Below are 26,367 nucleotides of genomic sequence, written 5' to 3'. Positions count from 1 at the left end.
ATCCCCTCTCAATAATCACTGAGTACTCAAAATCCCCATATCCAATAATGCTGCAGACAGCTGATTGAGAAGCTGTGGATTTTCTTCACTATGATCAGAAAAACATTCTAAAATAATTGGCCATTTTGTTGTTCTTACCTATGCAACAGTCCATCAATACTCAGAAATGCTAAGAGAATGCATCAGACAATAGTTTATTTTTTATGAACTAGGATAAAGAAACCTCTGTTCACTGAGGACAAACAATTAGAAATAACCCACCACTTCCATGTCCTGTGGAGGACAGAGCTTTTAGTTTTCAGTGTGATTTATTGAGTAAAAGTCAGATCAACTTGCAAGTCATCCTACAGAAGTATTCATTCTTGTTTTAAAGGAGCTATTACCACACCAGGAGATCCCTGTAACACCTGCAGATTAACAATTGAATGGCTTTGGTTATAATAGGCTTGACCATATACATAAGTATATGTCAAACTTCATCATATGGAATGATATTTTGAGTGGAGCTGAGGTTAGGGGGAGTGATTCTATAAAGAGTGATTCTTGATACAGAAGTCTTACTTATACTTGTATCAGGTTTTAATGAGTTACAGATTGGAATATATGTTGGTCTTTCCAAAACTACCCAAATTATAAGGCAGAGCAACTTAAAAGACAATTCTGCAAAGCAGCAGTGGAAAAGACTCTTCCTGTGGTGAGCTTCATACCCCACAGAATTATTCCATGCTATTGAAGACTGCCTGCAACCTCTTCATTAGAATCATACTTGAAATGCAATTTCTCTGGAAAAGGCATAGAACAAGGTAAGAGAAATGATGGCTTAATCAATCTGCTGCAACAAACCAGGATTTACAGGTTGTTCCCCCTGTGACCATATGACTTTGTGCAGCATGTCAAAGCTGGTGTTCCAGATGCCAATCTGATTACCCTGTAGCCTCAGGGGTAAATGTTATTTTCACCAGTATGTGGCAGTTCAAAGTTTGCTACAAGTGGTGGGTGCAGGGAATGCTCTGGAGATGTTCTACCAGTCTTACCAAGCTGAAAACTTTTGCTTTTTTCTGTTTGTTGATTTTTATTAAGGAACCCTTCCATTTTATTATGTTCAATAAAATGTTACTCACCGATTGATAAATAGTTTCACCATAACATGGTGGTGTTAGAGCAAACCTAAAAAGTAAGATAATGTCTGCACTGGACAAATAATTGGGATGCTACAATAACCATGAAAAATAACAGATGTCTGCATGCTCTTTGAAAAAAAATGGTCAGGTTAGTAAGTCTTGTAGATATTGTATTCTGAAAAATTAATTTACAAATGGAAGGAGAGAAAGTGAGAAGATATGCAAGGTTGTTATGCTGCTTAACACCCAACCCAGTATGCTGCAAAATGTGAAACTTGAATAAGGAGTATCTTCCTGTTTCAAGTCTCACCCTTTTTTCATGCTGTGGTGTCTAGCTTCCTGAATGATAGGACTCCAAGACACAGTTCTTACTTGATCCTTGAAACGCGTGCGCGCGTGTGTGTGTGTGTGTGTGTGTGTGTGTGTGTGTGTGTGTGTGTGTGTGTGTGTGTGTGTGTGTGTGTATGGGTGTGTGTTTGTGTGCGTTCACTTTTTTGTACATGTATGAGTGAGGGAGTGACTTCAGGGGAATACCTCTGCCTACATCAGCAGAAGGTTACTACTCTACACATCATGGTAGTTACCATGATTCAATGAATATGCAAAGTAGCCAATAATGAGGTCTTACTTTATCAGGGTTAACATGTTTTTAAATCACAAATGGGCACATTGTGGTAGAAGGGCCTTTGAAGCATACATGATGTGGCTCATGCTAGTCACTTTAATGAATTCTTGGGTCTATGACATTCAGACAAAGAATATATTTGGTTACGAATAACAGAGTGGCATTCTGACATGGTTGCATATAACTTCAAATGATAAACACTCTGTAACATTCAGAAATGGATCATATATGACCACAAATTATAAACACCCTGTACCATACACACATCAGCTTTCTCAGTGCAGTACCATATTATGCATTGTTAATGACAGACTAGAATCACACAGTGCTAATCACCTGTTATACAGCTTAAATACACTCAGACCACACAAATGAGCAAATGTGTAGGCCATGCTGGGGAAGTAATACTTGATGAAGGTAATTTACAATGATAAAGTCAAGGAAGTTCTGAGCGTGTCTATTTGTGAGTGTACAGTTTATGGAGGGGTAGTTATATCCCCTTGGGAAGATGGTGTTTGGGTTAACAGAAGGGTCTCTAGTTTATAAAGATATGTTTTTTTTTTTTTGTAGGTGCCATGGACAGGGATCTGTACTTATCCGGGATATGCTATGAGGTCTTGTTTCTTGATATTATGATATAAAAAAGTGTTACATCTTTCTCCTGGTGGATTAGTTAGAGGTGATAGTATATTAAATAAAGACAAATATGTCACCACCAGCATTGTCTAAACTTCCAGATTTAAAGAAATAAACACAAAAAACACTAACCACTGAAGACTGCAGTGTTAAAACAATGACAGAAGATTAAACACAAGCACTGCAATATCACCACAAAGAGAGACTAGAATGTGTGTACTCTCTCTTCGTGGTAGGCAGAGAAGCCCGGTAAATAGTAAGTGGTGTCACTGATGTTCTTCGTGTTTCACTGTTGCAGTCATCACATTAGGGTTACCTGCTTGCAGTAGCCCTCAGTCGGCCTGATTATCAAAGTCTTGGGTCCTGCGTAAGTTACTGTCTCATCTTCCGTGATGTCAGGTAGTCAGGGGTATAAAGCATGCAGCTGATGCCATTACATCAGTCTTTCTTGCTGTGCGGTGCCTGAAGCAGCAGCACTTCACAAGTGCCGGTTGGCCCACTCCTGAAATTTTCATTTTTGAGTTTCAGAACCGAAGTCTTCAACTAAAGCTAAGTACCATGTTGGGGAAACTTTTTCTTGCTCTAAATCAATGTCAGTAAAAGTCAATAATCGTATTTCTTGTAGAAAGCAAACGCTTCATAAAGATTTTCATTCGTACTGTATTCCTTGCTTAGGCCCTGACCACAATGTACCTTGCTGTTGGTTTTGTGCCTTATTTAAACCACAAACTATTTGTCATTGGTATATTTTCACTTCTAAATATTTTGGTACTCAATTCAATGATCCAGGTATGTCTTTGGTAAGCTACCCGACTACTGACATTCCGAAAAAACGTAAAGATAAAGAGAGAGACAGGCCGACTAGGTCAAAAGCTGCCGATGACACTTCTCCTAAGCTAGTTGCCAGTTCACCAGTACTCAGTGAGGTGCTTTCATAGCCCCTGATACCATTTGCAGGCCTCTACTGAGACCCATTCAGAGTTCGGTATGCCGCGAGATGCTTCAGCTGTGGAACCTGTGGATGTCTCTACCTTGGATGGGTCCGGAGCCGCTGTGCAGGCACCGGCTTCTAAGGGTGTATTCAGGCCTACTGACTTGCATATTAAACTGATGCCATCTTCTTCTTCAAGGCCTAAAACTCGAACCATGCCTAGAAAACCGACACCCAGACTGTTTGGTCAGGCCTCTGTGCCTAAAAAACAAATGATAAGAATGGCTGAAGACCTTATTACTTTAATCAGGAAAAGCCAGCCTTCCCCCTCTAAGAGTCTGAGGACTGAATCTGCTTATGATACTTCTGACCAGGATTCTGAAACTTCTATTTCCTCCAATGACCAGGATTTACCCTTATCTACCTATGAGGATTCTGATGCAGAGGACTCTATTCCCTCTGCTTCTCCCCCAAATGATTTTTCCTTTGGTGACACCTTGCATACTCTTAAGGTGCATTTTCAGTGGGAAAGCCAGGATTACTCTGATTCTAAAAAGAGGCTTAGGGAGTTCTTACTCCTGCCCCAACACAGATCTTTAGCTATCCCTCCTGTGCTAGATATTGTTGATGATGCCTTTTCGGAAGCTTGGCCCCTGACTCTTTACCTCATGCTCCCAGAAAACCTGATAGATATTACAGGGTTCCTGACTCTCACAAGTTCCTTTTTAAAAATCCTACTGTGGATCCTGAGACCATTTCACAGGGACCCAAGGGCATTAAGACTACTACTGCCAAAAATCCTACCCTCTCTGACAGAGATTCCAGGGCCCTGGATAGATGGGGTAAGAAGGTATGCACCTCTGCAACCTTGGCCATCAGGGCCTTAAATTGCCAGTTTCATATGTTAAAGTATCAGCAGCATATTATTGGATTGCTTAAACAGAAAATGATGTTGATTCCTGACTGTGCTGAAAATAAGGATTTACAGGATTTAATGCATTCTGCTGAACAAGTTGGAAACATACTTTGCAATGTGATTTTGATTCACTAGAGGCATCTTGCAGGGCTGCTGTCACCGGGTCTGTACGTAGAAGGCATGCTTGGCTTAAGGAGCAATCTTTGCCAGATCATGCTAAAACTAAATTGCTGGATGCTCACTTACATTAGGACCGCCTGTTTGGCAACAAAGCAGAAGAAGTTCTTAAAAAGATGGAGGAAAAAGTTAAAGCTATGCAAACTGTTAAAGATTTCCTACAAGTACAGCCTCCAAGATTTAGTAGGCATTGGCTCTCTAAGAATTGGTCCTTTCCTGCCTCTTCCAACAGAACACCCAGGCTTCAGTCCCAGTGTACAAGAGTAAGCAGTGGGAGGGCTCCCTTTCCCAAATTAGGGAGTAGTAAGACTCCCCACTATGGTAAGCTGTCTCAGTGACAACTTTAAAACTTCCGAGCACTTCTCAACTGACTGCTCCTTTAGGGGGAAAGATTGCTCTGCAAGCAAAAAACTGGGAACTCATTACCCAGGACAAATGGGTTTTAAATATAGTTTCCCAAGGATACAGACTTCACTTCCACATGTTACCAACCCCAAACGGTTGGCCAGATCTACCCACAAGTCATTGGGCAGAGGCTCAAAAGCAAGTACTTTCTGTTTTAAGATTAAAGGCTATTCATACTGTACCAGAAGAGGAAAAGGGACAAGGCTTTTATTCAAGATTTTTCCTGGTACCCAGAAAAGACAACTCATGGTGTCCTATCCTGGACTTTTTTATCCTAAACACCTTTTTGTTGATTCCAAAATTCAAGATGCTAACTCTTCACCAGTTGCTTCCTATGCTAGGCATGGATGCCTGGTTGGCAACACTGGATTTAAAGGAAGCCTACCTGCACATCCCAATCAGGGAATCTTGCAGAAGATACCCACGCATCAAAGCAGGCTACATGCACTGTCAGTTATCTGCACTGCCCTTTGGCTTATCTACTGCGCCCAGGGTATTCACAAAGTGCCTAGCTCCAGTCATTGCATTTTGCAGGCAAAGAAATATTCAAATATACCCATACCTGGACGATTGCCTAATTCAGGCAGAAAGCCAGGACATACTTTTGAATCATCTGGCATTTGTACAAAAGGTGCTAACTTGTCTGGGGTACACCATAAATGAAAAGAAATCACATCTGGTACCCTTGTCGGCAAGTTATATTCCTGGGAGCAAGCTTGAGCACAATTTCCCAGATGGCTTTCCTCACACCAGAGAAACACATTTATATGACAACTTACTTCAAACTAATGGCCACAAAAACCCTGCTGTCTGCAAGGCAAATACTGCAAGCCTTGGGGTTCATGGCCTCCTGCATTCTACTAATGCCATATGCAAAGCTGCATATGAGGAAATTACAATGGTATCTGGTGTCAACATTCTCAGGATCTGGAAGCAATGCTTCCTATCATTCCTTGCCTACAGTTACAGTTCCTTTGGTGGGCAGAGGCCTGCCACCAAAATAAAGGTCCACCATTCACTCTACCCCCTGCCACCCAATCCCTAACAACAGACGCATTAGGCTATGCATGGGGGGGCTCCCCTGGCAGGGAAGTGCATTCAGGGCAAATGGAACCCAAGTCAGATGCACCTGCATTTCAGTGTAAAAGAAATGTTAGCTGTACAGGATGCTCTGACAGCCTTCAAGGACCACATTCTTCCAGGACAATTAATGGTAAAGATGGACAGCACCACTGTTATGTGGGACGTAAACAAGCAGGGGGGTACCCATTCATACCCCCTCTGTAGACTCGCCATGGCTCTGTGGAACACAGCCTTGAGCTACCAAGTGCATCTACAGGCTCAATTCCTGCCAGGAAAACTAAACACATTGGCAGATGAACTAAGCAGAAATCTCATGGACCCACATTAGTGGAAACTGGAACCAAAGACTTTCAACATTTTGATAAACAAATGGGGGAGCCCAGATATAGACCTGTTTGCCTCCCCCCAGAACTACCAATTGGACAAATTCTGCACAAGGACTCCCCACAAACAAGCTCGGAAAGTGGATGCTCAGTCCTTCAGCTGGAAAATCTATCAGTTTATGCCTTTCCTCCTCTACCTCTCCTCTTCAAGGTACTACTAAAGATCAAACAGGACAAACCAAGGATGATACTGATTGCACCAGACTGGCCACTCCAACATTGGTACACCCTCTTGCGCAGTGTGTCCCTGCTGGCTCCATGGCACCTGCCTCAGACCCCTACCCTGCTGTCTAAGCAGGAGAGCCAGATTCTGCACCCTCAGCTTCAAACCCTCAACCTGGCAGCCTGGCTAATTGCCTAATCTCTCCATTACCATCCCTCAGTAAACAAGTGTTTGATGTCATTTTTAAGGCAAGGAGGCCTAGTACTAGAAAATCTTATGCTTAAAAATGGAAAAGATTCTGTGCCTGGAACCTAACTCAAAGGATGGGCACAGCAGCGCCCAATTTACCTCAGATTCTTCAATATTTAATTGAGATGTTTCACAACGGCCTTTCTTTTTCCTCTATCAAAATTCATGCCTCAGCCATTTCAGATCATTACAACACAGAACGGGTCTATATGACAGTATCAAATGGACTAAATAGCGAAAGCTATTTAGTCAGTCAGATACTGTTGAAATGGCAAAATAGCAAAGTCACGGAGCATAGATTTTTTTCACAGGGAAAAAATCTGGTGGGCCGTCTTCAGGACTTTGCCATTTCCTCCACTGTGGTGCGATCCTGGAGTTGGTATATTTAAGTAGGGCGGGGTGTGGGGGGTGAAGCCCCCCACTTAAATTTGTGTTTAAGTTTTTTTTTTTACGGAGCAGCACATTTTTTCCCCTGTGAAAAAATTCACTGTTCCATTTGTTTGATATTTTGTTAATTAGATATTATCGGTATGATGAAATAGTGTTCGCTATTTTTTATCGTATGATAATATAATATAGATGCCACAGAACCACCTCTCTTGTCTCACCCACTGCTCAAGCAGTTCCTCAGAGGAGCCAAAAACTTAAGACCACCCAGGAGAGCCCCAACTCCAGCCTGGGACCTTAACTTTGTATTGGGAAAACTCACTCTTCCTCCTTTTGAGCCAGCTGCAAGTGCAGAGTAAAAATTCCATTCTTGGAAAACAGCCTTCCTTTTAGCAATCACTTCAGCAAGAAGGGTATCCAAATTACAGGCCCTTATGGCATTGGAGCCCTTCGTCATCTTTCATGTGGACAGGGGGTGCCCCTCAAGACCAATCCCTCCTTCATGCCCAAGGTAGTATCCAGTGTGGCTCTTAATCAGTCCATTCATTTGCCAACCTTCTTTTATAATCCACAGATTAAAGGGGAACATATACTGCACTCCTTAGATGTGCGCAGACAACTTAGATTTTACTTGGACAGGACTAAACCTCAAAGGAAATCTGAACAACTGCTGGTGGCATTTGCTGCAGGGGCAGATGGGAAGACTGTTTCACAGCAAACCATTTCTAAATGGATAGGCCATTGCATTCACTTCTGCTATAAGCACCATGGAAAACCTATCCCACAGGGGATTAGACCACATTCAACCAGGGCTGCATCTACCTCTACAGCCTTTCCCAGAGGTGTTCCTACCAAGTACATCCTAGAAACTGCGACCTGGAGATCTGTACATACTTTCACCAAGCATTACCATTTGCCATTTTTCTCTAAATTCAGAGCTGGCTTTGCCACTGCAGTCTTGCAGGGTCTTATAGCTGGTCCTAATGCTATCTAAATTCCTCCTCCCATCCTTAGCTTTGGGAATCTACCCAAATGTGATGACAGTGAAACATGAAGAACATAGTACAGTTGAGTACACTTACCATACATGTAGATGTTTCAGTGTATTCACTGTTGCAGTCCTGGTTACCCTCCCTCCAACCCCTTGACTTCTTTTGGCTATACCTCTAGTCTCCTTTACCATGTTTAAAAGCTTTTTGGTGTATTTGCTTTTTTGTTGGAGGTATAACCTTGTATATATATATATATATATATATATATATATATATATATATATATATATATATATATATACATACATTTAATTGCTTCCCATTAGGGGGCACCTGACATCTGGGGAAAGAAAAACTGATGTAATGGTGTCAGCTGCATGCTTTATACCCCTAACTACCTGACGTCACGGAAGATGAGACAGCAACCGACGCAGGACCCAAGACTTTGATAATCAGGCCAATTTGAGGGCTACTGCAAGCAGATAACAGTAATATGATGACTGCAACAGTGAAATACACTTGAACATCTACATTTATGGGAAGTGTACACAACTGTACTTTCTGCAACTAGATTTTATTGACAACACAAATCTCCACATTTACTAGTATCAGTCTGCTAGTGGTAAGCATCTCTACACTGATTAATGCCAGATTTCAATTCATATTAACTAGTTTCATACCCTGAGTAGATTGATAGTGAAGAAAAAAAGTATTTTGGGATAGAAAATGTCTTATCCAGTGTGTAAAAGCCCAGAGTGGGATAACAAATGCCTTAAATAGTGTGTGCAAATGCCCGGAGAAGAAAGATGCTGCCCATTCTTAGCAAAATTATTTTACCTTATGTAATACCTTGCTAAAAGTATATCTTCAAGATCAGAAGAAGTCCTTATCTCCTTGGGTTCCACACTGATTAGGTTTATCATACAATCATAAAATACAGTACATCTTTGGGATGTATCTTACTAGACACATCAAGCAAGAAGAAAGAACTCAGAGGTTACTAACTAAAGAAATCAAGGGCTTAAAAAAAGCTTATCCATACTTGGCAGTAGAGTATATTGATACCAAGTCCTAGTGGTGTTTACATATTGCTGCTTACTACATAAACATAACAGTCATAGTTTTGTCTGATATGCAGTTCTTTGCCACCCTTCATAAGTACTTGCATTGCATAAAACCAGTTAAACACCGAAAATGCAGTTTATATGTTGACATATATTTTACGTTTGGTTTCTGTAATGTAGTGAATGTCTTTTACTGCTTTATTTACCATGCTCTATAAATTATATATACACATATATATATATATATATATATTTTTTTTTTTTTTCTTTACATGTATCTATATATATATATATATATATATATATATACATATATATATGGGTCTAACTGACAACGTCGACAGCTTAGAACGCCGACAATGAGAACACCGATGCCAGAAGATCGACAACTGAGAAGACCGACGGTTGAAAACACCGACACTGAGAACACCGACATGGGAAAAGGCTGTGTAAGTATGCGGTAGTGACGGACGTTAGGGTGCGAAAAGGTAAGTGTGCGATATTGAAGGTCTGTAGGATAGGGGTGGATTAAGTGAGTTAGGGTTAGGGCGGGTTAGGTAAGTGTGCGGTACTGATAGTCTTTGGGTTAGGGGCGGGTTAAGTGAGTTAGGGTTAGGGCGTGGGTTAGGTGAGTGTGCGATAATGACAGTCTTTGGGTTAGGGGTGGGTTAAGTGAGTTAGGGTTAGGGCGCGGGTTAGGTAAGTGTGCAGTAGTGATAGTCTTTGGGTTAGGGGCGGGTTAAGTGAGTTAGGGTTAGGGCGTGGGTTAGGTGAGTGTGCGATAGTGACGGACCTTAGGGTTAGGGTTTGGGTTAAGGTTGTAGATAGTTGTGTATGTGAGGTTTAGTGTGGGTATGTAAGGATTTTGGTGTGCTTGTGTTGTGTGTGTGCTTTTTGGACAGGGGATTTGTTTTGTTTGTTGATTGTCGGTATTATGGTGTGTCGGGCATATGAGGTTTCGTGTTTGTGAACTGTTGGTTATGTGGTGTCGGTGATTTCGTTGTCGGTGTTGTGATGTGTCGATGTTGTCAGGTAGACCCATATATATATATATATATATATATATATATATATATATATATATACATATATATATATATATATATATATATATATCTAAATGGGTCTTTTCCAGTTTCCATAATGCTGTTCTGATAAAAGTTTGAATGTACATTAGCGAATGGTAGTGTACATTCGCTAATGTGCATTTGACGTTCTGATAACAGATCGCATTACAGAGGGTATTGGGCAATTTACCCTTTTTCTTCACTGTAGTGCGATCGTGGAGTTTGAATATATAATATGCACTGGGTGTGGGAGGTGCAGCTCCTCACATGGGGTGCAGGGGGGCTTGCCCCCCTGCAAAAATGTTACTGGAGACACGGACTTTCAACATTGGAACTTCCAGTGCTTGAATGTCAATTCCATGGTTATCATTTCTGATTGTTTGTTTGTTTGTGTCTTTCGGCTTTTCCCGGTTAGGGGTCGCCACAGCAGAACTCCGGTCCACTAATGATTGGCAGTAGAGTTTTATGTGCTGGCTTGCCGGGCCTAACGCACAACCTTCGATGAAGGAATGCCCATTCACGCATGTTGCCATACAGAAGACGCTCTAACTGAGAATCGAAGGGGCAACGTCTAACTGTGAGGCGACAAAGCTACCGCAGCACCACCACCGCATGGTTATCATTTCTGATATTTTGGTAATTCTGTATTAGCAATTTCGAAAAATAAATTCGATCAGAAAAGTGGAACACTGTTTTGATTTTCCACTTTTTCACGGTAAACCTTATATTATTAAAGACAGAATACTGCACTTATACACTTACATATTTTTCACTCTGGGTTGCAGTAATCTAGTGAATGCACTCTCTATTGCTTCACTGGCGTACATTAAAATTAGTCTCTCTCTCTCTCTCTAGATATATATATATATATATATATATATAGATATATATATATATATATACACACACACATATATATATATATATATATATATATATATATATATATATATATATATATATATATATATACACAGTGTATATACACATATATATATATATATATATATATATATATATATATACAGTGTATATATACAAATATATATACATGATATATATATTTATATTAATGAAATCAGTTAAACACAGTATTATTTGTTATTATGCTCATCCTTACCAGCTTCTTCATCCAGTCTTGCCTTTCTTTGCTGCTGCTGTTGCCTTTTGTAGACAATCTGCTCCTCAGTTATAAAGAGAAAATTAAAATAATTGTTTACCTGTATTTCATCATTTCCCCCTTAACATTATGTATATGACAATTACGTATTTGCAAGGCTTTACATTCAATGCAATACTTGCTTAGTTTGCATTTGTTGAAATATGTGTTATTGTTTGAATTCTTATACTTTGCCAATCTTACAGCAGAAGTGGAAATGTTAATGCTCGAAGAAAATGCATTTACTTTGGTGTCATTTAGTGATTATGCATACATGGTAGAGATGCAGTGATTTAGCTGTGAAGCTACAGTGATAAGGATGTTTTGTTTCTTTACTGATGAATGACAACATGACAAAGGTAGGGGTTCAGGGAAGGAAGAATCTGTTAAAAAGGTGATTGCTTTACTGTTCTGAATGTAGTTATAATACTGCAACATATATAGTACACCCACACCCCCCCCTCTGATCTCCTGAGAGCACATCTGGAATGCTCTCTACTAAGCCAAAAACATTTGCTCCATGGGTCCTGATAATGTGATGAGCTGTCTTCTTGTCAGCACTGGATACTGCCTGGAAGATTCACTTCTAAACCTATTCATCTTCAGCTCCTACACTAGATTTGTGGCAAAGTAATGAGAACTGTGTCTAACTGCAGAAAGGGAGAATCCTTAGACGTGTGAGCCTCACCATCCTTATCTACAAAGCAATGGAATGCATCATTATGGAACTTACTAAAAAAGACATAGGCCATCTGCAAGCCCTGGATCTAGCCCAATTTAGGTTTATTAAAGGCCGATCCTACCTCCTGAAGCTGGTCAGTTTTTTTGAACACATCAGTGATGCTTTAGTTCAAGTTTATTTACAATACACACTCAAAGTCCAACATATCACTAACTGCTGAACCAGTTAAGAGTTCACCACTGACACTGAATTACAAGACCATTTTCCAGTTGAGACCATATTTTTCCACTGATATCTACAATGTTAAGTCCTTCCAGAATTAATGGCCAACACAGAATTACTCTATTGAAGATAATGCAAGAAAATGTCTCTCAAAATACATTTACCAACCAAGTTCAGAACACACTTCCAATCCATCCATCCATAGCCGATCAACTGCATGGCCCACTGTCAACTTTTATGATCAACTGTCCACAACTATAAACCAAAACTGGACTCCAGTCCATTCAAATATGCCTGCAAGCTTTCTAACCAGATACTGACACACATAAGGTGGAGTAATACAATACATTGCAACAAAAGACAATGTTTTTGCCACCTCCAGAGATGCCCACCCCTCAGGAACAGACCAAAACAGCTCAAAAAGCACCATTCCAATCCATGAAAATGCTGCATTTGGCAGCAGCTCAGCTGCACAATAGCAAAGTAGCAGAAATAATAAAATAAAAAAAAAATGAAACCAATGCCGCATCTGTAGGCAGTCAGTTACTGCCATCTTTGGACCTGTACAGTATCTATTAGACTCAGGCAAATTGATTCACACTACCTACCTGGACCTTGTTAAGGCTTTTTATACAATTCCACATTCTGACATTATTGAGAAGCTATCAAGCTGAATATAAACCCATATGTTGCCTGTTGGAGAACAAATTGGTTAACAAATATTACCTGACCTATTAGTGTTGGAGGCACGGTTTCTTCAAGAAGCATCGTCACTATCGATATCCCCCAGGGACCACCTCTCATTACTATTTATTTATGACTGCAAACTTGGAGATGACATTAACTCCTCATCCATCTGTCAGATTCTTCAGGAGGGGCTAACACAAACCAATAAGTGGTGTCTAGACCGTGGCCTGAAACTAAACAAAAGAAATGCAGCATTGTGACCTTAGGCAAAATGGAGCACCCATGGATCTACAACACAGGTGGTGCTCCTTTGAAAATTGACTTAGCTATTATGGGCTTAAGCTTTTTCACTGCCAAAGAAATATCCTTGGATTATCATGCATCCACTGCTAGGAAATCCTTTTACCCTTGCAGATTAACCCTCCAGGTCTAAGGATCCCGTCCCTCTTTACTCCTCCAGCATTAGGAATATAATATAATATAATATAATATAATATAATATAATATAATATAATATAATATAATATAATACAATATAATATAATACAATATAATATAATATAATACAATATAATACAATACAATATAATACAATATAATACAATATAATATAATACAACATAATATAATATAATATAATATAATATAATATAATATAATATAATATAATACGATATAATACAACACAATACAATACAATACAATACAATACAATACATATTTTAGTATGTACCTTTCTAAGCATATGACCCAGTTTGCCAGACTGCAACATTTTCTCAGTATGATTTTCAAAGGCATGGCTACCTTGAGCTACCCAGACCATCCTAAGTGCTTTTTCTCTTTTCTGTTTCCAACAGACTTTTGAGAAGTGACCTCTGTCTACCCTCCAAGGCCTTACAAAACATAAATTGGACCTGCTACTGAGATAGATATATATCCCAGAAAATTAGTTTTTTTATGGCAAAGAATGCTTTTGAAAATAATGCAACATAGCTCCCTGACCTTCTGAGTGAAACCTCAATGAATGAATGGGCAATTTTAAATACATTTTGGGTCTAGCTCCTCAAGCCCTCATTGAAAAGTAGCTTATCTAGTCAGGACAATGGAATCTACAATTTTTGGGTATCGTGGCTAGGCTAACGGTCCTTTTGATCAACATGACCTATGAACCTATAATCTATTACTGAAACAATTAAACTCACAGTTTTCATTCACGATCATATTTCATTATCCAGAGGACATTTCACTTTTTATATATAAAAAGAACAGTGATAAATAAAAAAAAATAAAAAAAGACAGTGAGAACTGAGAACGGAGTACTGCGAAGCATCATCAGTAACTTCCAATGGGTATGACAAATAACCTCTCAATCTGAATTGTTGCTTAACCAGTATTAAACTGACTGAATTACATATAAACTGAAATGAATGGTTGTGTCAATTATTCCCTTACATGGAAAAGTGTTGTACATCCTAGCAAGGTCAAGATAAGTAGCATACTCTTTCTGCATTGTCACTTTGTACTACATACTCTAGTGATAAGATAGATAAAAATACAACTCGGGATATGGTTGGTGTATTCAGCTGGTGGCTTTGATCTCCAGTGTTGATTTTGTGTTCTGATTTTATTTTATTTTTTTGTAATGTGAAGGAATTTATAAATTTGGTGGCAGCAAAAATTAGTTCTGATGAAGAGTGACATATTAGCCTTCTAGATTTTTCTTTGTTCATCAACACTTTTGTTAAGATCCCATATTTCCTTGTCTGGCAGATATATGGCAGTACTTTGTACTCTCCTTGTGTGGCAGAGATATGGCAGTACTTTGTGGTCTCTTTGTGTGGCAGAGATATGGCAGTACTTTGTGGTCTCTTTGTGTGGCAGAGATATGGCAGTACTTTGTGGTCTCTTTGTATGGCAGAGACATGGCAGTACTTTGTGCACTCCTTGTGTGGCAGAGATATGGCAGTACTTTGTGCTCTCCTTGTGTGTCAGAGATATGGCAGTACTTTGTGGTCTCTTTGTGTGGCAGAGACATGGCAGTACTTTGTGCTCTTCTTGTGTGGCAGAGATATATGGCAGTACTTTGTGCTCTCCTTGTGTGGCAGAGATATGGCAGTACTTTGTGCTCTCCTTGTGTGGCAGAAATGTTGCAGTACTTTGTGCTCATGAATTACATAGTGGCTACAAAGCACCGCATTATAAAAATAAAATCCTTGGAGATGAGGGCGAACATAGGTGTATTAATGCTGATTTCTTTCTATTGTGCTTAGACTAACAGGATATGTGCATGTGCTACTTTATTCATAGTGTTAGTGGAACTTTGCAACATGCCATGCAGTGATGGCTATCCATTCATGAATATGTCACTGCATGGCTTCAAATTGATATGTACATCCTTTTATTTATTTGCTGGACATAACTCACAGATGAAATTTTGATTTAACATTCATTCAAATACGCTTAGACAAAAGGTATCACGTCTGTGTACTGTATCAAGCACCCGCAAAAAAGAAATCATGTCCTTTGTAAAAGAAGTAATCTAGCAGCATGTGACCTTTCAAGGATAACACCATGGTAAGCAAACAATAACAAATATTGATATTACTGTAGCATTCTCAGCATAACTTGAAATACTTTCATTATTTCCAGTCCATCTCAAAGCCACTATTAAATTGTTTTTCTTGCTGCAGATTATTGAGGTTTTATACCTATGAGAAAAATGAGATTGTTTTCTCACTTAAAAGGCCAGCAGCAAGCTCTTGAACATATGTTTTCTTGAGAGAGAACCATAAATTCAAAACAACCCAATAGTATAGGTACTTCTGTTTCCTGGAAAAATAATGTACAAATACAAAGGTATATATTACCGGCATCACTGGTAATGTTCCCTGAAAGAGGCACATTGTATGCCTTTAAGCAAAATGGAGAAGTACAAACTGAATCCTTTGTTGTGTCCTTTTTATAAAAAGACACATATACAAGTACCTTGGAGAGAAGCAAAATCTAAGACTAAGTTAATAATGTTCTTTTAAGTGTACAGCAGGTATTTTGTAATTGAATGAAAATCACTGAAAATTATATTAATAAAGTTTTCTTCTACAAACAAATTTAGGCTATTTATAATTAGAGTGTGTAAGTTGCTCTTCTGAAATTGAGATTTTGGGTGGTATTTATAGTCATTACACAGATGCATTAAGGTATATTTGCTCTGTCAGTGAGTAAACTCAACTAAGCCCTGATTCATAGAGAACACTTACTCTAATGCTTAAAGGCCATGGATAAGCCAAAACAAATGAATGTATAATGAGACATAAATGAAGAATGATATAATCCAGCATATGCTAATAAAGGGGTCTCTTGCCTATTTTTGATTCACAGTGAATTTTTCCCACTTCTGCACTGTCCACAGATATGTTATATAAGAGGAGTCTCACCAATCCTATTTACTTTGTATTCTGTAAACAGTTGTCACTTGCTGCTAGCCTTGATATTTCCTCAGTATGAGATGCTTATCTTGGTGGATCCAAAACTGCTTGTACCCAACTTCTCTCACTGGCCAAGAAGGTTGAGATATAGGCAAAGGGTAACTCACTATAATTTTAATACTCGAGAAATTCTTGATAGGTTCACTGTCGGCAGGGATATTTTAAGGGTCTTAGTGAGCATGTATGGTCCCCAAAGATGTACTGTTTGGATGCATGGCCTTCCTATCCCTGTAAACATTATGGTTCATAGGTTCATAGGTTGGTAATAGGCTATCAGCCCTAGGGCCTATACAAGCCTAGCCATAACAATTCCCTGGCTATTTCTTTCCACACTATTTACTTCCCTGGACCCCTGTCTAGCAGGGTGATTGACATGATCCCCAAAGTGAATTTCCTATCTCCCATCCAGTCATCAAGGTTCCTTTTGAAGAGGGCCAAAGAGGCGCTCTGCTTGACATGTATGGGCAGTCTATTCCAGAGTCTGGGGTGTCTCTGGATCAGGAACCTATCCCTCCAGCATGTTTTGTTCATTGTGATGACAATGCTTAGATTCCTGGAGCATGTGTCTCTGAGGGATTTGGATTTCTTTAAGTGTAGCATGTCCAACAGCACTGGGTTTGACATGGCCTTGTATGTTAAGCAGAGATCGCCTCTGAGTAGATGATATGCGACAGAGTATAGGTAGGGTTTTTTTAGATGGTCAGCATAGGGCATCTGCTTTAGGCCTGTGATTCTTTTAGTGAAGTATTTCGGCTACCTTTCCAGTTGCAAATGTCTTGAGAGGTACATACCAAATGGAGCATTGTATTCTATAATGGGTTTAATGAGGGATGAGTACAGTGGGACAATGACCTCCTTTTTTCTGGGTGAAAAGCCCTTAGTGATGAGGTGTGCCACACAGAAGGATTTCCTGACTGTTGTGGCAATGTGTTTATCGAAGGTGAGACCACTGTCCACCTGTGTCCCTAAGTCTCTTATCACACTTTCGGTGGTTAGTGTACTGCCACCATGTACATGTTTTTTTCCCAAAGGGGATAGCTATACATTTCTTGGCACTGAGCATGAGCCCATGGCTCTGGCACCAGGCATCTGTTTCTGTAAGGCCCTTTTGTAGAATATCCACATCATTTGGGGATTCAATAATGGCTCCCAGTTTGCAGTCATCTGTGAACTTTGTTAGCCAGAGTCCCTTAGTGTTGGCCTGTACTTCAGAGAAGTAGATGTCAAACAGGAGTGGTCCCAGGATTGAACCCTGAGGTACTCCACTTGTCACTTGTCTGGAGCCGGATTTGGAGTTGGCTACTTTCACAGTGTGGATTCTGTCAGTATGCCAGTTGGCAACCCATCGAGTGACATAGGGATTAATGCCCAGCGTAGTAAGTTTATCTTTGATTCCAGAGTGGGGGATGGTGTTGAAGGCCTTGGTGAGGTCCAGATAGGCTGTGTGGACCACCTTACCCAGGTCCATGGCTCTGGAGACTGATTCGAAGAAGTCAGTCGGGTTCAGGTGAGAAGATCGGCCCTTCACGAACCCAAACTGCATGGGATCCAGTGTTTGAAGGTTGACGATGTCTTTGTTTATAAGGTCCATGATAATACGTTCCATTGCCTTGCAGATCAGGCTCATCAAACTGCTGGGGAGGTAGTTCCTGGGATCCAAGGTTGATCCCCCCTTGTGGAGTGGGATAACTGTATCTGTGCGCCACTCAGTGGGCATGAAGCCGGAGGTGAGGCTATGATTAAACATGACACTTAGGTGAGGTGCCAGTTCATGTTGTAGTTCATGTAGTACACAGCCTGGGATGTCCTCTGTTTCCATTGATGCTGTATTCTTAGCTTTGGAGAGTGCGTTTTTTACCTGTGTGGCCATTATTATTGGAATTTGGCAATCTTCCGGTATTGAGATGGGCCCTTTAGGGGGTGAGAGGGGGGGTGAAGTTTGCACTGAATCAATCTGCAAGGATATTGGCAATATCCTTGGGATCAGTATATTTAATGCCATTCTGTTGTAACTCAGAGCAGATCTGAGCATTGCCATTTAGATTCTTGACATAGCTATATAATGCCTTGTGGTTGTCTTTGGAATCTTTGGCAATTTTATTTTTGTAACTAGCTTTGGAGGATTTTATGAGGGATCTCAGCTACTTACTGAGGCTGGTAAGGAGTTTTTTGCATCCTGGGACTTTCCTTTTTTCTGCAACAGATTCTTCCTTTTGTTGTAAAGTTTGTTTATGGCAGGGAACCACCAGATTGGCTTCCTTTTTTTGGAGGAGAGTGTCTTGGTTCTATAGGGGATGGCACAATTCATGCACGAGTGGATGTGCTCATACAGTGCCTTACTGTAGGATTTAGCAGTCGAGCTTTCAGTTCCTGTCTGCATGGGTGTCATGAAGTTTGTCACTTCTGACTTGAGTAGCATGAAGGTGGCTTTGGAGAAGTTATTTACGGAGGTTTCCTTACTGGGGGTTATGGTATAGATAGCTCTCATTATACTTGCATGGTGATCTTCCAAAGACACACTGGAGACATGATCGGGATCTCACAGGCTCTTGACATGTGAGGATCAGCACATCTATTTCCTGGGATCACCTGTGGACAGAGTCAGGACTATGGCTTTTATGGGATTGCACATCTCCCTGAGGTACTTGGTGCAATAGATTGCACCTATGTTGGAATTAGAGCCTTTTTTGTTCGACCGGGTCACCGGTACTGCAGTAGGAAGGGCTACCAATCCATCCAGTACCAGGTAGTGTGTGACATATGTGGGTGAATCACCAATTTCTATCCCCAGCTGACTCTCTGTGGCAGTGAACTGGGCCCTTAAAATAACACAGCACATTTGCTGCTGGGCAGCAAAGGTTTATGTGTTTCCTGACATAGCTTTAGCAAATTCCTGTATCTCTCCCCACTTTATAAAGGTGTCACTGTGGACACTGTTAACTTTGAATATCTCCCATCATCCTGAAAGTGTTCATCTAGTATAGAGATATAATGGTTGTCCCCTGAACAAGTGTGAGTGTGAAGTCAGCATGTGCTTGACTTTGTGATGCACTGTCACTTCTTTTAGAGTTACTAGCATGTTGTGGGGTGAGAGATCCTGCCATTAAACTTAGGAACTGACTGCTGCTATCCACAGGCTGCCTTATAAATATAACTATCATCATCATCATCTTCAATAATTATTCTTCTGCTGATGTCCTCCTAATGAATCTGTATAGTGGAACTGTTTATTGTTTCTGCTAACCTTGTATTTGAAGACATTACTAATAAGGAAATAACATACACTACTGTAAGCTTGTTCAGGAAGTGTGAAGGACATTTACCATGTGCAGATGTGGAAGGTTCAGCTATTAACAGTAATCATCATGTATTTAATGTAATCATTCCTTGTCAGCATTCGATTCTGTATATAAAGTCACTGTTTTTAAACCAAACATCATGAGCAAGCAATTGTTACTGCTGCTTCAGATGCTGGTAGCAGCCAGTGTCCACACCACAACTGATTATTCCAATGCCATCATCTTCTGTGTCATAGTTATCCCCTGAAATAGAGAGGAGGTATTCCTTATCTGGTATTAATGGGATAATTGTTGGAGGCCCCCCAGTACTGGTAATGGCAATTGCACTTTGTATCACCTTGCTTATAGCATGTCCTACCATATCATTTATCCTCTTCTTATTGTGTGCTAAGGTGCAGATGTTCATCATGTTACCCTGCTGCAGTCATCACACTTGGGTTATCCTGCCGTCAGGCGATCCCGCAGTCGGCCCGAATTCCAAAGTCTTGGTCCGGCATCGGTTGCTGTCGCTTCTTCCCTGATGTCAGTGCGCCAGGGGTATATAAGAGGCATCCAACGCCATTTTCTTCAGTCTTTCTTGCCGCAAGGTGCCCGAAGCAGAAGCAGTTCGCAAGTGTTGGTCGGCCGACACCTGAGATTTTCAATTTGAATTTAAGTCCAAAGTCTTCAATAAAGCTAAGTACCCCATTGGGGAACATTTTCTTGCCTCAGTCCAATGTCAGGAAAAGTTAACAACTGCATTTCTTGTGGGAAGCAAATACCTCATAAGGACTTCCATTCCTATTGTATTCCTTGCCTAGGCCTAGACCACGACGTCACAGGTTGTCGGTTTTGCGCTAGGTTTAATAAACGAACTATCAAACGCCATTTTGACTTCGCACGGCATTACTTTGGTAGGAAATTTAATTATATCATGCCGTAGGAGCAGCCAATGACCGCCATTCATAAAAAACGCAAGGATAAGGACAGGCAGCCTAGGAATAAGCCAGACACCAAGGCCTCAGCTGGGCCTGTCGCCGGTTCTCCGGTTTTCAGTGAGGCGCCTACGCAGCCCATGATGACCACAGAGCTGGAACCCCAGACAGCTGTGGATTCCCATGCAGAGTCTACTAGGCCGACGCAGCCATCTACCGACACCGGAGCAGAACTAGACACCGGTGCAACAGAAACACCTTCGGTTACAGAAGGTGTCTTCAGACCAACTACACTCACCATTAAATCTTATGCTACACTTAAAACTCCTTTAAAACCAAAGAAAACTGTACATCAGTCTACAGTTCAAGGCCCCATGCCTAAGAAACAGATGCTTAAGGTGGCTGAAGATTTGATTACCCTTATCAGGGGTTCCCATCCCCCTCCTGATAAAAGACCAAGACAAGAGGAGGATTATGCATCCTCTGACCAGGTTTCTCTCTCCTCGGTTTCTTCTGAGGAACAGGATTACACTTTTCCACCTTATGAAGATTCTGATGCTGAAGACTCTATTCCCTCAGCATCTCCCCCTGAAGACTACTCCTTTGGGGAAATTTACATACCATGAGGGAACATTTCCACTGGGAAGGCCTGTTCTAGATATTGTGGATGATGTTTACTTGGAGTCTAGTTTAAATCCTGACTCTCTTCCTCCTGTTCCAGTCAAACCAGACAGATACTACAGAGTACCTGTCTCCATTATAAAAGCCCTGTAGCTGACCCAGAAACAATTTCCCAGGGTCCTAAGGGAGCAAATGCTTCTATGGCTAAAAATCCTGTACCCTCTGAAAGGGATTCCAGAGCCCTAGATAGATGGGGAAAGAAAATGTACACCTCAGCTACTCTGGCTATGAGAGCATTAAATTGCCAGTTTCACATGTTGAAATATCAACAATTCCTAATGTCTCAGTTAAAACAAAAAATGAGCACACATTCAGAACTGCCTGAATTCAAGGAAATGCAGGATCTGTTGCATGCAGCTGAACAGGTGGGCAAACATACTTTACAATGCGGATTTGATTCATTGGAAGCTTCTTGTAGATCAGCTGCTACTGGCTCTGTCACACGTAGACATGCTTGGTTAAAAGAACAAACCCTCCCTGAACATGTTAAAGCAAAATTATTATATTATATTATATTATATATATATATATATATATATATATATATATGTATATATATTGCCTACCTATTGGGGGCACCTGACATCTGGGGCAAGAAAAACTGAAGAAAATGGCGTTGGATGCCTCTTATATACCCCTGGTGCACTGACGTCAGGGAAGAAGCGACAGCAACCGACGCCGGACCAAGACTTTGGAATTTGGGCCGACTGCGGGACCGCCTGATAGCAGGATAACCCAAGTGTGATGACTGCAGCAGAGTGAACACTCAAACAACTACATTTATGGTAGGTACAAAACTGTACTTTTCTGCTACCCTTTACATTAATGACCAGGACAGCTTTATTCCAGGCTGTTGTCATCTCAACTTGTTTGGGCCACCCTTTACCAAACAGACATTTCCCATATGTCCTAAAGACTGCCATGAAGATGTGATTTTTTCTTACTGAGAAGGTGTTATTTCTCTACCTTGAGTCCTTGTTTTGCATCATTGCTGCACATGAAACAAATGACAGTCATATACAAAAAAAAAAAAAAAAAAACTTTTGATGTAATTGTCAGTCAAATTACACAACACTGACCATGTTTGCCTGCCATCCTTCTACAAAAAAGCTAGGTAACACAATCCTTATAATTATACATGCATGCACATTTTCAAGCCAGAGAAGTAAAGTTGTAATTTACTAATAGTTGCAGTAATGACAGTAAGGAAAAATGACATAAATTGTAATTGCAAATCAAATCTTAAAAAGGGACACCCATGATTACAGATGTGACTATGGTAGCCAACAGTTTAAACCTAGATCATCGTATATCTACCAATGTCAGGAAATATTCTGTAGCCTACTATATGTAAAGGTTATGCCTAGCCTCTTCAGCATTATTTCATACTAATTTGTATTACTGAATGGAGTGTTGTGTCATTTTGGAGTCTGTAAATAAGCCACATGAAGCAACTTCAAACGACACAATGATGCCTTACTAGAAAAATCAGACAATGGGTAAACCTGAAGTATTCGGAAGTCATAAGTATATTTTGCTTCTTTTTGGTTACTTATAAGTGACTTCTATATGGTTCAAAACCCAAAGTTTTGTTCAGTTCTATTTGAGAATCTGTTACTGGAGCCTACCTGTATAGGAAGTAACAACAGGTCCGGGAACATAATAGTAACAAAAAATAGCAATTATAGAGAAGAAAATGCAACTGCATTACACATTTCCTTGCTGTATTATGCAGTGTGCTTTTTCTCACAACAAGCATAGACCCAGAAGTATAGGTATATACCCATGTTTGTGTGCTGTGGTGATTATGGATGGCAGTCAAATGCTCCCTGTTCCAAGGCCACAAACGTTTGTCTTCTAGTCTTGCATGTGCTACCTGGAGGCTCAGAAGGTATGGTAAGGTAGGTAGAGTGTGAATGATTGTCCTCGATGATATCTGTGAGACAGTTTTCATTCTGTGCTATCACCAAACCTATATGCCCTGTGACCATCCAGTAGTGCAGTAACCAGCTACTAGTCTAGTTCTTTCAAATGCTTGCACAGTGCTGTTTCATGCTTATCTCAGATATATGAAGAGGAGCAATGTATGACACTACAATATATTCTAATACAATAAATCTTGTTTTACTAAACCATACCAAGAAAACCTGCAGCCTGTGACACAGTAAGTCACTGAGTGATACCTCTGCTGACTTTCACTTAATACGCGATTGCTGCTACTGGCAGGAAATAATGATCAGCAGAATGCATTGTGGGGGTCTTCATCCCCACCCACTCACATTAACTGCTCATTACTATTACCATTAGGTCCTTGCATTCTTGAATGCACAGAAAGGTAATTCAGCAGTTTCTAAACTTGAAACTCAGATGCCGTTTTGCATAATTTATTTCAAAGAAACAAGACTGAGAATACAACTTGTGATTAAAGTCAAAGTCAAAGCAAACTTTATTGTCATTCAGATTATAAAGCTTGTGCATCACTGAATTAAATTTCATTACCCCTTCTCAAAGTGGAGGCATTTTCACACATAGACAATCTGTATTACAACAGTTACTACAGACATTACTCACATTATTGTCTTAAACACTTAACTAACTATACATAAAAATTGCACAGAAAGGGGTAACTTTTTCACAGTAATCATTATTGCACATTTAGGATTGTATAAGAATATGAATTAAGAGAATCCCTGTGAGATTATTGTACCAAAGATTTTCCAAAAGAATACATGACACTACTGTTGAAAATTCCAACAGCCATTTCAGAGTTCAGAGTCCGGCATAGTGTTGAGTTAGTATGGATTTAGTAGTCTGATGGCCTGTGGAAAAAAAGGTCTTGTTGTATCTGGCTGTTTTGCATCTCATACTGCGGTAGCATTTACCAGAAGATAAATAGGTGAACAGTCCATGGGCAAGGCAGGAAATGTGCAGTTTTGAGTCAGCAAGATGAACAAAAGAGGGCTCGCTACACAGCCATGATGGACCCTCGTATTCATAGTGATGCTCTCAGAGATGCTATTTCCAATGCATACTGTCGGAGGTCTGTCTGTGAGGAAGTCCAGTATCCAGTTTCATGGGGGTGTGTTTATTCCCATTTGGTCATGTTTCTTTATCAGGTGTCAGAGGATTACTGTGTTGAAGTCAGAGGTAAAGTCTATAAACAACATTTACTCATAACAATTCTTGTTTTCCAGGTGGGCCATGGATGAGTGAAGCACCATTGAAATAGCATCTTCTGTAGAATGATTTGGTCATTATGCAAACTGGAATGGATCTAAGGATGCAGGAAGACTGGATGTTATATGGTCCTTGACCAGTCTTTCAAAGCACTTCAATACTACTGAGGTCAGTGCTATGACGCAATAATCATTTAGGTCCGACGGTGTGGACTTCTTTGGGATAGGTATTATAGTTGTAGTTTTAAGGCATTTGGGTATGATAGCCTGACTTAGGGAGATGCTGTAGATATTTGTAAGAACATGTGTCAGTTGGTCAGCGCATTCTCTAAGCATCCATCTTAGGATGTTGTTGGGTCCAGCCATCTTCCTTGGGTTAATCCTCCCTGCACAGAGTTCTTTTAACATCATTAGGTTTGAGACTTAGTACTTCCTCCCCCTGATTGGTAGGGGCTTTCATTTCAGTTGTGTTATTTCTTTCCTCAGACTTGTTGAAGAAGGTGTTTAGTTTGTTGAGGAAGTCAATATTGTCATCGCACTGTGCTGACATGGGACTGTAATCCGTGATGGATTGCATGCCCTGCCACATTCGCCTTGAGTCTCTGAGGTCATTGAAGTGATTCTGAATCTTTTGACTACATCCTCTTTTTTGCTGTTTTTATTCCATTGTTCTGGCTGACGTGATGGTTTCCTTATCCCCCGACTTGAAGGGTGTGCTGCGTGCCCTCAGAAGCTCATACACTTCACTTGTGAGCCAGGGTTTCTGGTTGCCACATGTGGTGATATTGTTGAGTAGTGGCTTCTTTGAACGTGTTCCAGTCTGTGCATTCAAAGCAATCCTGAAGAGCAGAGATTGCTCCTTCTGGCCAGACTCTTATCTGCTTCTTGGATGGTTTCTCTCTGATTAGTAGTAGTATGCATGCTGGAGTCAGCATAATAGATAAATGATCTGACTTACCAGGGTGTGGGTGGGGCTTTGTCCTGAACGCCTTTTTGACATTGAAGTACACCTTATCTAGTATGTTGGCACCTCTGGTGGCAAAGTCTATGTGCTGGTAGTAGTGCGGTAGAATTGTTTTTAGATTAGTCTGGTTAAAGTCACCGGCTATAATATAGACACAATCACAGTTTTTGTTCTGCATTTTGCTGATTGACTGATATAATGTGGTCAGTGATTCATTTGTGTTTGCCCTTGGAGGAATATATACAGCTGAGATGATACTGTCTTTCAGCTTTTCCCGGTTTTGGGGTCACCACAGCAGAACTCCGGTCCGCTTATAATTGGCAGTGGATTTTTATGGTGCTGAGTTGCCAGCCTGATACCTAACCTTCAAAGAAGGCACACCCATTCACGCACTCACCTACCTGCATGTCTTTAAACATCACTTGACCGCAGGGAGGACATGCAGACTCCACACAGAAGGTGCAGCAGCCGAGAACGAATGGGAGAACCTCTTGCTATGAGGCAACAATGCTAACCGTTGCACCACCACGGTCATATTATACAGCTGAGATGATAGCTGGAACTTCCCTCAGCAGCTAAAAAGGTCTACATTTTACTGCCATGAACTCTATATTCTCAGAGCAGTGGGTTGAGACTTTCTCGCAGTTTGAGCACCAGTTGTTGTTTATGTAAATGCAAAGTCCACCTCCCATGGATTTGTCACTAAGGGCCTGGCTTCTGTATGCTCTAAATAGTAATAACCCATCCACATGAACAATACTGTCACTGATAATAGGATTTAGCCATGTTTCTGTAAAGATGAACATACAACAGTCTTTTACCTCTCTGTAGATGTTTAGGCCCAATCTTAGGTAGTCCATTTTGTTTTGCAGGGATCTAACATTTGCGAGTATGACAGA

The 26,367-nt window shown here is 40.5% G+C and overlaps 1 protein-coding gene across 1 annotated transcript in view; it reads left to right on the top strand.

The window, feature by feature from the left end:
- Positions 1-26,367, top strand: part of FAM83B (family with sequence similarity 83 member B) — a 936,941-nt gene that overhangs the window by 559,825 nt on the left and 350,749 nt on the right. The gene's annotated exons all lie outside the window — the stretch shown is intronic.

This window comes from Protopterus annectens, chromosome 2.part2, assembly GCF_019279795.1.
Source record: "Protopterus annectens isolate FY-2018-M chromosome 2.part2, PAN1.0, whole genome shotgun sequence".
Classification (NCBI taxonomy): domain Eukaryota; kingdom Metazoa; phylum Chordata; order Ceratodontiformes; family Protopteridae; genus Protopterus; species Protopterus annectens.
This window is presented reverse-complemented; position numbering and strand designations above follow the sequence as displayed.